This window comes from Felis catus, chromosome B4 (genome assembly GCF_018350175.1).
Source record: "Felis catus isolate Fca126 chromosome B4, F.catus_Fca126_mat1.0, whole genome shotgun sequence".
NCBI classification, from domain to species: Eukaryota; Metazoa; Chordata; class Mammalia; order Carnivora; family Felidae; genus Felis; species Felis catus.
Genome location: NC_058374.1, coordinates 61,767,718 through 61,779,780, shown reverse-complemented (window position 1 = coordinate 61,779,780; position 12,063 = coordinate 61,767,718). Strand labels below are relative to the sequence as shown.

The 12,063-nt window shown below is 41.7% G+C and overlaps 1 protein-coding gene across 10 annotated transcripts in view; it reads right to left on the bottom strand.

Moving 5' to 3' along the window:
- Positions 1 to 580: 580 nt before the first annotated feature.
- CCDC91 (coiled-coil domain containing 91) overlaps positions 581 to 12,063 on the bottom strand; it is a 389,726-nt gene continuing 378,243 nt past the window's right edge. For 2 of the 10 annotated variants that reach the window (XR_006600606.1, XR_006600610.1), the window contains 3 exons: positions 10,205 to 10,423; positions 8,911 to 9,007; positions 6,863 to 7,786 (listed from right to left, as the gene is read on the bottom strand). The gene's annotated coding sequence lies outside the window, so the exon portion shown is untranslated. Of the gene's footprint in view, positions 2,809 to 5,031; positions 5,240 to 5,861; positions 5,942 to 6,862; positions 7,787 to 8,834; positions 9,008 to 10,204; positions 10,424 to 12,063 lie in introns of those variants that run through there. The other 8 variants (XR_006600613.1, XR_006600615.1, XR_006600614.1 and 5 more) reach the window with 7 other exon arrangements.

Genomic DNA, 12,063 nt, shown 5'->3' with positions numbered 1-12,063 from the left:
TAAAAAAAAAAAAAGGCAAAGGTTGGTAACTGAGCTTTGCCTAGTGGACAAAATGCCCTTGGAACTTCACAGAAGAAAAAGAAGGAAAACAAGTCTGTTTAGGTTGTGTGGTTTCTGTAACATGAATTTAACTAATTTCACTCCCTGTCTAGAAAAGTTTTATATTTTGTTTTGCATTACCTGGGAGATTTGTCACATGATGTATTCTTATTTTTCTTTACTTTCAATATTTAAAGGTAGGCTTTAACATCAGGTCCTAAACTGTCCAAAATAGGCACCACATACTGATGGTGGTTGCTACCTGTCAGAAATGAGAATCCTGATTTCTCAATGCTCATAATTGCAAATAAATAATTCTCTCCCAGCAACTAAATAATTTCCTCCCTTGCAGAATCCTTGAAACTCTGAGCTTCAATTTAAAGATCAATTCCTGTAAACTTTATCGTATTTAGGCCTAAGCACATAGGAGATTAATACTGAAATGTTAAAGGGCTATAATTTGGGGGTTCTAAGATCATCTTATGGTTAGCCCATGAGATCTGGGAATTGCTCTGTCTGGAGAGAAAGGAACTGAAATGCATTCATGTGGCAACAGGATTTTATTTGAACAGCAGGCAGCTGCCTGCTAGCACTGCTTTTAGAATTGGTATCCCCTGCATTGAAGCCTTATTGGGATACAGAAGTATCTCAACTGCCCCCACTTCAGCACCAGGTTGGGCCCACTCCTCCAAGCATCTTCTGGTATCTACTGACCAGCTTTCCTCCCAGATGCTAAGGAATCCTGGGGCTGCGTGAGAACTATGTCCACAACAGGGAGAAAGTCCAGCATGTGGTAACAAGCTTCTGTACACAAAGAACCGCAGGCTTCCTTCTCGAACTAAAGGAATCAAAGAAAGAACAGAGTGTTGATTGTTCAGCTTTCTATGTCCACCTGCCATAGGATCTTGAGCTGAGCAAATGGCAGATAATTTTACTTGGAAGCTTTATCATTGTACAATGACTTGAAGTTGAGCATGAGAGGGAGAGATAAAATAGCACTCTGTGTGTGTGTGTGTGTGTGTGTGTGTGTGTGTGTGTGTGTGGTGCACGTGGAAGGGCCCAGGCTTTTGGAAGACATCACTCATCACTGAACTCCAAGAGCAAGTCTCCGAACTGTGAGTACTCTAATATACAGCAATATAGGAAATCCCTGGATGCAACTGAAAAGTCTCAGACTAGATTCTTCTTCACCTTTAATGCAGAGCCCACACCTTTGTTATATCCCACTGATTGCCAGAGACCTGAGCCCCCTCCACCCTCGGTTATGAGCGGTTACAGGAAAAAATCACAGGGAATATGCATCAACTAGGTCTTTCCTCCAAGTCCTGGAAAAAAAAAAATAGGATAAACTGACAGCCAAGGCTGCTGAAGGGCTAAAGCAACAGTCTTGTCTCTCCCCATTAAAGTCTTTAAAAGCTTAACATAGTTTTCATTTCTCAGCGCTAATTCAAATCTAAGTCTCTTGCCTTCCTCACAAATCCTCCCTCCACCTTGAATTGGTTGCTCCAGGAGCATCTTCCCTGCTATTATTAGTGGATAATTGCTTAACATTTTCTAGAGGTAATTAACCTTGCCTTTGAAATGAAAGAAATCCCTAAATTGAGCAATATGATGAAAGCCATTCTTTCATGTAATTTAGTCTCATCAGCCAAGTACATCAATTTCTAGCTCAAAGGCAGGGCTGAAGAATAAGCAGTGGCGATACTGTAAAGAAAAAAACTCAAGGTCTCAACACTGTCAATCTCAGTTTCTTCAGAACAGGGATCCCAATGCAGCAGCCTGATTGCATGAGGTCAGTGGTTCTGTTCAAGCTCAACACAGCGACCTTGACAAAGGACATCTGTTAGGAGTCCATGTCGAGCTGACAGCAAGATGCTAGGTATTGCATGCATACTGAAGACTCCAGAAGTTCACCAAGCACCCCTAATTCTGCATTAAAATTTAATTTCTCTTAACATTTTTAGAAAAAAAAATGTCATAGTTCAAGGAGCTCTGCTAGTCTACATGCAGTTCGTTGATCCCCGCCAGTGTCTGTATCCTTGCCTGTTTCATAATTAATTGGGTAAGCAGTTCCTTTACAACCATAGGTTTTGAGGTTGTGAGATCCCACAAACAACATGCTTGCCCCCCTGCCTCCACCTAAGGCTGTGCCCAGCTGATTTCAGACTGATGGATATCAGAATTTTCCTCTCGCCGAGAGAAAGATTTCCAAGATGGAGACTAAACAACATCCGCTGGTATCTTGTTCCAAAGGTTGGGAAAGTTCTGTGCCAGCAAACCACTTTGTGGTTGCATTAGACGCTCTCGCCTGCCCTGCGGTTAGCTGGAAGTCAGTTTACCGCAGAGCTTTTATCACCCAGAGGCTGCATTTAGCTTTCTGGGTGACCGTGGCCCACACCCCAAACCAGAGGAAGGCCCTGAGGGGCTTTTTAAGGACCATCCAGAAACCCTCAGAGATGCAGGAGGTCCAGATCAGATCTACAGACACAGATTTGCAAAAAAGAGAGAGAGACAGAGACAGAGACAGAGACAGAGAGAGAGAGAGACAGAGAGAGAGAGAGATCACTTTGGCGCCCTCTAGGGGCAGTTTATTGCCATCTTGTAGATTGTGAAATCATACATTTGGGTAATTTCATGTCAGTATGGAGACAAACATCTTGTTAGTGATTTCCTCATATGGCTTACCAGTACCCTTTCCTACATTCTTTTTGTTGATTATTTTACATGACCACAGGATCCCTTTTCTCATGGAAACTTCATCATAAAATCCTGTACCAAAGGGGAAAAAAAACCAACAACAACAAAATTAAAGCCAGAGATTTTGATTGTGTCTATCAGTTCTGTTTATTTTGATGCAAGCACTGGAGGCAGCTCTTCAGCCATCCTTTTTAAATGTTTCCCATTCACAAACATGTGATTTGAGTTGGTTTCATTCCCCTTTAACAAACAGGGGGAGCTCTGGGGGAACAAATATTATGATGCCTAATAATTAACAGCATGGTCTGCCTATTTTTCGAAGCACTGCTACTTACTGTCTTTGGGTAAGTTACTTAACCTCTGCACCTCAGTTTTCTCAAGCAGAAGTGGGTCAAATAAGAGTGCCCTCCTCATAAAAGTGCTGTGAGGATTACATGAGATAATGCCCGTGAAGCACGTCATCCTCCTTCACAGGTGTCCAGGGTCTCTGGAACTCAAGGCAGGAGAGTGCAGGAAACTCAGGAGTCACATAACAAAGGCACGCACCTCATGGGGTCATGGAACACATTAAATTAGTTAATGAAGGCAAAATACCAGAATAATGTTTAGTACCTAGCAAACATTTGAAATCGTTTGCCGTTGTTGGTTTCCTTGTGTATCTCCATTTTATAGTCAAGCGAACTAAAACATACAGAGGTTAAGTAACTTGCTTAGGAAATGGACAAATAGTAAGCAGCAGAGTCAGGAATCCATCTGACTCCATGGCCCATGCTCTTTACCACTATGCTCTCTCCATGCATAGTAGCTATTACTATCAGTACTATTTTGACAGGAGAAATAATTTTCAAGCAGGCCTGCTGTCACCTACTGAAGAGAAGTTTCCAATTCATCAGCCTGCAAAGTGCACACTTAGCCTTACACTAAGACAGTAAACATGTAACCACCCATTAACCAATCTTTTGGAGGCATGGGGCAGAAGTCCTCCATATTTTTGTTTTATAATAAGAGGGTATTTTCCACTTGCTAAGATATTTGACCTGATCTGGGAAAGTGGAGACAGTCACTAAGGAATTTAAAGAGGGAGTATCCAGAGGAAGAGCCGAAAAGCATTCTTAGGTTCTTCCTGCCAAGGTGGACTGAATCGAACGCCCTGGTAACTTCCAACCTTTCTCTAGGAAGGCCTCCAGGCCACTCCACTTTCTGATTTTAGCACAGACGATGCTCCCTGCTCCTCCGAGAAGTAATCTGAGGTTTCTTACAATTTCTGTTGAATTTGGACAGAGATATTCTATGCTTACAATCATTGGAGTGTTCCTAATGTAGTTACAATAGGACTGCTCCCTGACATATGGCTTCAGCCATCTTTGTCAGCATGTTACCATCTCTGCTATCTAAGCTGCTAAACCTCAGAATCTTCCCAGCTCAAGGAGTGCCCATTGATTTTAGCTTCCAAAAACAGATTTCCCGCTGTACCACCAGATCATAACTGTTGGTGAAGTCCCCTGCTAGTCTGCTTACTGTCTACAAGTGCTGAGGTTACGGAAACTCAAATCTCTGAGGCTGTCTTATTTTCTCTGAGGGCACAGAGCTAAAAGAAGATGGTTTGTTGTTTTAGGGAAGACACTCACTCCTAAGAAATTTCTAGCTATTGGGCAGGGGAAAAAAACTGTTTTGGAAAATACCAAGTTTTTCTGATGTTGAAGTGGTACAAATATGTATTTAAAGGAGGTGCTTTCCTGAGAGGTGTAGCTGAGGAGGATGCCTGCATTTGAGCTGAATTTGGCTCTGAGGCTTCCTGGTACATTTTCTTTTCCCTTATTTAGACAAGGTAGTAAAGTACTTCATAAGTGAGTTTCTTCTCTTACTCACATGCTGTACAAGGAGAGAAGCCCACTTGTACTGAAGTAAAATTACCTGAAAAATACGTTTTCCTAGGAAGTGCTGTCTTGGTAAGAGGAAGATGTTTTCAGGTTGAGTATTAGTCTTGAAGACTCGGGAAGAAAAAAAAAACACTCTGGAAGGCTTCATATTGCCTGAAAGTTGTCATCGTTGACAATCACTATTAATAGTCGAAGCAATGAGACAGCAATGATAATGTCACTTACATTGGCCTTTATATGGGTCTCCACATTGAAAAGTTCAAGTGCCACATGCAAGGGTATAGATGGTTTCTCAGGTGTGTTATGGTCCCATTAACAGATGGAAAACCGAACTTGCAAAGGTATCTGTCTCTCTAAAGGGCCCAGAAGAAGTCACTCAATGGTGACAGAAAAAAATACAACTTCAGGACCATACCTTTTAATATGCACCATCATTCCAAGTGTAGGGTTGACAAGTGTGGTTGTATACAATGTAATTAGCCTCTGAGGAGCAGGGATGCATGATACTAGAATGTTCATTCATTCATTCATTCCATGTTCATTGAGTGTTCATTACATGCCAGCTATCACTTCAGGCAGTGGGGTACAAAGTGTCTAAGGTCACAGAGCTTCCGTTCTGGTGGCTAGAGACAAAAAAAAATCAAAATGAAGTATCAGGTAGACATAAATGCTGTGAGGCAAATAAAACAAAGGAAAAGAGCTAGGAAACACTGAGCATGTCCACAGGGTCTTGTTTTCTATAGCATGGTCAAAGAAAGCCTCCACAAGAAGGTGGCATTTGAGCAGGTATCTGAAGGACACTAGGGTTCAGTAAGAGTTGTTAAAGTATAATTTTCAAACAGTCAAAAAGCGACTCTTGCATAAATAGAAGCTGAACATATGTCAAAGATTTATTCTACTCAGTAGTTAGTAAAGGATCAATAAAATGTTAAGATTGGTTCAAAAGGGCATTGAAAAATCTGTCATTTACAGGGAGTTTAACAACGGAGTGCTCAACTAAGAAAGGATGTTACATTGGAGACTAAACTGGTTAACGTCCTACTATATTCTATATAAACTATATTCTTTGAGGTTATCTTTCTAACAGACAGAAATTGGGTCTCTCCTGGAAAAAAAATCTATAACAAGTAACTTCACTACATCTAGGATTTTTAATCCATAGTAAACTGAGTAAAATAAGGCACATTCTTGTGTAAGCCTATTAAACAATGTATCCGTGGCACATTGAAAGGACATACGGCTCACCTTTTTAAGTTTGCCTTCTCCTCCACCTCCTCCTCCTCCTTCTTCTCCTTCTTCTTCTTATAAAAAAGCCATACAGATAGCTGAAGGAAGAACATTGCAGGCAGAAACAATGTGAGTGAATCAGCCCATTTCCCTGACTCAGGGAGGATCCCTCCCACTGATGCAGACTCACACATTCACCTGGACCTTATTATGAATTTTGGTGTAAGTAAATAGCTGGGGGCAACCTGGAGAAGCTGGAAGGTTTACATTAGAAAGTGAGTGGGTACTGAAGTTGGGAGTTGAGAGTGTGGGGATTTTCAGAAGATATTAGGAAGTGAGGAGTATGAAAAGTGGTGAATGAGGGATGAATGGATTTGTGCAACAATTTGCTACTTTTCTTGGGCATGAAAACATACTTTGTCTATCTCAGCTCCACCTTTCCCTGTTTCCTGAGAGACTGAGCAAAGATATGAATTAGTTCTGATTACTTTCGGTTTGTTTGTTGGACTGGGTTCAATAGGAGATGGGACCATGTCCTTTCCAGAACTTGTCTCTGAAACAATCACATGCATTAGGGTGTTTCAGCATGGAAACATTGTCACTGGAAGCTGAGCAGGAAAGGAAGTGAGAATGCCTCTCAAGTCTGGAGGGTTAGAGGAGTGCCCCCCATCCAGGGAAGACACTTGTAGTTGCCCCTCTTCTCTTCACTTTACCCACCTTCTAGCCACCGCTCTAGCTGAGGTTTTCCAAGCCTTACTTTGGGCTCTGGCGCCCCATGCCTGCCCTTCAGACCCTAGCTCCTGCCTTTCTCCACATGTTCCAGGCTGAAACCTAATCTCTGTTTTCCAAAATACCTTTTCTTCTCACTCTTCACGCTACATACAACCCCCCCCCCACCCCTTGCATGTCCCCATGGTAGTTTAACTACCATCCAAGGAACCCAGTATCTCCAAACTCTTCACTTGGCCAACTGGGTGATGATACCATAATAACAGAGGCTCTTCAACATAAGGAGCAGGTATGGATGTAGGGAGTTTATTTTTCAGATGGTATTTATAGTCCCTCTAGGATATCTAAGTAGAAGTGTTCAGTAGGGAATTCCCACTTTCTGCCATCCCACTCTTTCACTGATGGATGGAGACAGACAGTGAGGGTTTCAGGCACCAGACAAGGAAGAGGAAATGGTGATCTGATGGAAGAGGAAAATGGTGGCGTTGACGGATACCCTATCCCCCCTGCTCCCTGCCAAGAAGGATAATATGTGGAAAGAGGTGGACGAGGCAGCTGGGGAGAAAAGAAATGAGTTTGTAACCCCAGCCCCTTTGCTCTTAGAAAGAGGCTCTTGCTCCCAGACACTTTCTTCACACTGTCTCAAAGTCCACTAATTAGAAAATCATTTGGGTTAATATTCAAGTATCCTGAAATGATTAAGGAGACCACCATTCTTTCATTCCTTCAAGTTGGTTCAATAAACACTTGTTTACTTCCTTGTTTTACTGAAGTTTACGAGAGGGTGGGAACAGAATCACACTTTCAGGATCCTAAATTAAAAGGGCAAATGCAAAGGAGGTTGGGGTAAATAGTCACTGAACAGGAAAGGATGATGACCACTTTTGTTCTGGTCTCAACTCAGAATCATCTTGCCTTCTTTGGCCAGTGATGTGAACCTTGCATCTGAGCCCTGTCCCCAGGCAACATCTCCAGGGGTTCCAAAGTTCCACACTTGGTTTTCTCTTATTCTGGAGTACCACGCTATCCGCTCCAAATTAGTCCTAGATTTTGCTAAAAGCAATGCAAATTTCAATGCATGTTCCCCTATTCATCCTGGGGGATGTTTTCAAATTTCATCCAGCTTAGAGTGGCACCAAGAAGCATTCTGTTCTCTCTCCCATCTTCAAGGTCAAGAATTTGAATCCTGATTGCTGAGAAAGGCCAGACTTCTCCTAGAAGGAAATATTTTTGTTAGAGAAGTCTGTGTCAGATTATTTCGTCTGTTAACAGCAGAACCAGAAGATAATGAGGACTATTTGACAGAGTCTAGCATTGACAAATGGTACACATTTTTGAACTCGTTTCAAAGTACAAACTCCTATTTCATTTCGTTTTCTAGGGCTCTGAATAACTTATAGACAATTTAATTGCCTGTATTTGGAATAGGGAATTCCTAAAATGCTGAGTATAATATTTGGATTTAAAGAAAAAGACACCATAATAGAGGCCATTGTTCAAGTAAGTAGAGACAGGTTCATGTATTTCAAACCTTGGATAAAATATAAAGAAGATCATTGAGCTCTAATTTGAAAGAATTCCACTGAAAGACTCAGAAAGCAATCCACTGTGAGAATATGAGACAGAATTATAATATTTACTGGACAATTGTTTGCTAAGAAGCATTTATTTCATATCACTTTTTAACAAGACTGAACTGTCAAATTGTTTAAAATTCCATTGGAAAAATTTGGACTATCACAAAAGTGTTTACTCTTTTATCCTTCCATGTATATTGGATTACTCATGGAGGACAATGGAAAGAATCTGAGAAATGCTGGTTTTAACAGCAACTTAGACTGCATTTCAGAAATTTTATAGACTATGTAAACGAAAGCAACTTTTGGATATGTATTAACATAGCCGTGACACTACTGGTATAATGTAAGGCGCAGAGAAATGAAAATTCCAGCACTATCAGCAAAGATTTTCCTTTGGAAGATGACGGTACAAGTGAAACATGCTTCCCATATAACAACTGTGCTTGCATACACAAAAAAGAATCATCTTTATCTTGTTTTGCTAAATGCCATAGTTAGCTCCAGCAGCTATGATTCTGAGTCTGTGCAATAATACATGACCTTTTATAGCCATTCTGGAACTATGGAATTATCACCTATGAAGACACTGTAATCATACATAACCTTAGATCACCCACTGAATATACTTCCATGAAAAGCATGTTTAGAACAAAGCCAAACTTTTTCTTGGTATGAAAATTACTTTTGATTCTCCATTCTAATACCAGATAGGCACTTCCACTGGTCATGTGTGAGTTCCAAGGACATAGATAACTCACGATGATGCAACAGGTCTTAGCTGCATGAGGATCACCTGGAAGGCTGGTAGCAGCAGATTGCGGGGTCTCTGCCCCCAGAGTTTCTGAGTCAGTGTACCTAAAATGGGGCAGAGAATGCATTTCTAACACATGATGTTGATGCTGCTTTCCTGGGAACCACACTTTGAGAACCGCTGCACTAAATGACTCTAGGTAGGGAGTGCTAAAAGCAATTTTAGGGAAAAAAAAATCTTACGTGTGGGTCAGGCTGGTCTTGTGAAAAATGAAAACAAAGAAAAAGCCTATAAGCTTCCCTCTAAAGGCTCAGCCTCTCTAAGGTCCCCTCCTCCATACAGAACCCTCTGCCTCCTGGTTTCCATTCTCTCTTTCCGACCTCCAGTTCTCAAAAGTACTCACAGGTCTTGCTATCTTAATTGACCCTAAGATGTACATTAACCATAGCAGCAGTTATTCCTCTCAGGGACCTTTGCATTTTGACATGGATCAAAAATTCAGACCTGATAAATGAAATCTGAACAACAAAAGGTGTTAATTTCATATGGGAAAAACTGTTACATTTCCACTCCATCACCTACATTACACTAGAGTGATCTAAAAGTCAAATCTCTTCGCATTACTTTCTTGTTCAAAGTCTTCAATGACTATCCTTCTCCCACAGGCAAATTTTAAAGGCAAGGCTTCCAGGCTTTTCCATATATGCCACTGCCTACCTTCTCAACCTCCTCAGCCACCTTGCCCTCCTTCCACTTTGTATATGACAGTACTGAACTATTTTAAATTCTTTGAAAATGACCTATTCTCAGGATCAGCTACATTATTTGGGGGACCCAGTGAAAGATGAAAATGAAGGGCCCTCTGATCAAGATGTATTAAAGAATTTCAAGACAGCACTTGCAGAGATTCGCCCAAGTCCAAAGGCTTCTGAGCACAGAGCGCTGTGTGGCTGCAGGTCACACACACATGAGCAGCCCTGACTGTTCCAGAGACAATAATCTCTAAGTCCCTTGGCGCTTGTCTTGGGGTATCACAAAGAAACCAGTCACGGTGTGTCATTTCCTTTTGCTCTGAGTTGGTATCTCTAGGTTTGTTGAATGTCAAATGCAGGAAAGCACCTGAGCTTCGCCATGCCTTTGTTCATTTTCCAGGAAAACTCTTAGGTAGCCAGAGGGTACAATGTACTGCTTTGACCCTGGTACTACTTGCTCTCCTTATGCCACTGTCCTAATCTCTCCCTCTTTTGTACCTTTGCAAGGTACCATTCCTGCCTCCTGAAATGCCATTCCCTGTTTCTCACCTGATTAACTTGCATTCAACCATCCTTAGAGGCACAGCTGAGGCTCCTCTTCTGCTGGGAGGCCTTTCCCAAATTCCAGAGCCCCTGCATGCACAGTACACTCTGCCCTTTAGTGGTTAGCCTGCTGGGTTTTCATCTTGTTCGCATGAGCACTGTATTGACTAAGCTCCAAGCTATTCCAAAGCATCGATGGTGTCTTCATCTTTGTATCTGCAGAACCTAGCACGACATTTGGATTGGAGAAATGGCTTCAAAATGCTCATAACGTGGTAGAACAGGAGGTCATGCGTGCTAACATTTTTCACAACTCAAAAATAGTTTCTTGGAAGAAAACCATTTCTGAAGCTGACAGGCAGCTTACATGGGACTCAGAATTCTTCCAGAACTCCTAGGTGAGGTGGTCAACTGACTTCTAGTTACCGCAAAGGAAGGAAGCTCTGGGGCAAATACTGAACTGCTTAGCCTCTTGAACCTAATCTGAGTGGGTGTGAACCCCCGAGATGTGTTCAGTCTCACTCAGTGGAGGAATCTAACACATGAGAGAGTCTGAGAGAGTCATCAAGAATGCCTTTCCTAGACTGGCTTCATATGGGAACTTTTAATCTTAATTCAAATATCAGAGACTGTCTGAGGTCTACAGTCAACTTTCCAGGGCTGATGATCTAGTTTGTGGTTGATGTAAGTTATTTGCGTCTCCTCCTCCTTCGTGACTTCTGACTACTCACTGTCGTTCTACCCTGAGTGGGTGGTGAAATACCTTACAAGCTGAAATTCAAACCAATAAAGTCTGCTTTTTGTAAGTTTATGGTTTATCTATGAATTTCATGTACCCAAGCTATCTTCATCCCTGGCTGATTCAAAATTTGAGCATTGGCAGGATATCATATTTACTTAGGTATTTTTCTCCAACTTGCGGGAATATACTATTCTGGGTTTCTGGGTGCATTTTGAGAGAAAATCCAGGAAGCTTTTTTTTTTAATATAATATTCTTAGTTGTTTTTTAGCCATTGGTATATACTTTGTGCCTGCAAACAGTCTAGGATTGAAGCAGCATCTGGTTTGTTTTCTTTCTGGCCAGGCCAGGGAGAAAAGGGAGCTAGTTGTTCCTGACTTTCTCCATAGACTGCTGCTTCTTTCTCTTTCTCTTCCATCTCTCATGACGCTGGTGGGCTTTCACTCCCTTGAGGGGCCTCCAGCCCTCGGACATCACTAAAGAGCTGGGACAAAGGGTGGTCAGGTTCAGACACAAATCTCAAAAGGCAAACAAGGTTAGATTCCTCTTCAGCTGACACTGAAGCCTGAATCCCTGTTCAGACAGGCACACTAGCTCACCTACTCCAAAAGCAAATCCTGGGCTGCCTAAACCACACCACTCATAATGGAGTGTCAGGGAGGATAGGAGAAAGTCCTGAGTGACCCAGAAGTGTGTCTCAATAGTAAGGCAACTTTATCTCTCCAATGTTAATGGTTCTGTTTGCTTGGATACTTAATTTACTTAGGAGCCTTACAAATTGCAAATTTGTAGACTTATAAATTTATAGACTTAGAATCTGGACTCTCAGGGTTGTGAGGGAATTCAACAGGTTGTATAGTTGGTCCCTTCCAACACCTGAGTCCCTCTCTGCCACTGCCATGCCTGGGTTTTGTTATTATCTGTGCTTAAACGTTACCAAGGATGGCAAATTTACTGCTTGCCCAAGGTCACCCATTTCATCCTTGAGTAGCTCTTTTAGAAATATCTTCTTTTCATAAACCAGATGTCAGCTAAAGTCAACTTGCCCTTTCATATTTAAATGAAACTGTTTTGAATTCTCATGCCTTATGAGGTAAGCCATTCAGCAACTCTTTCAAACTCTTC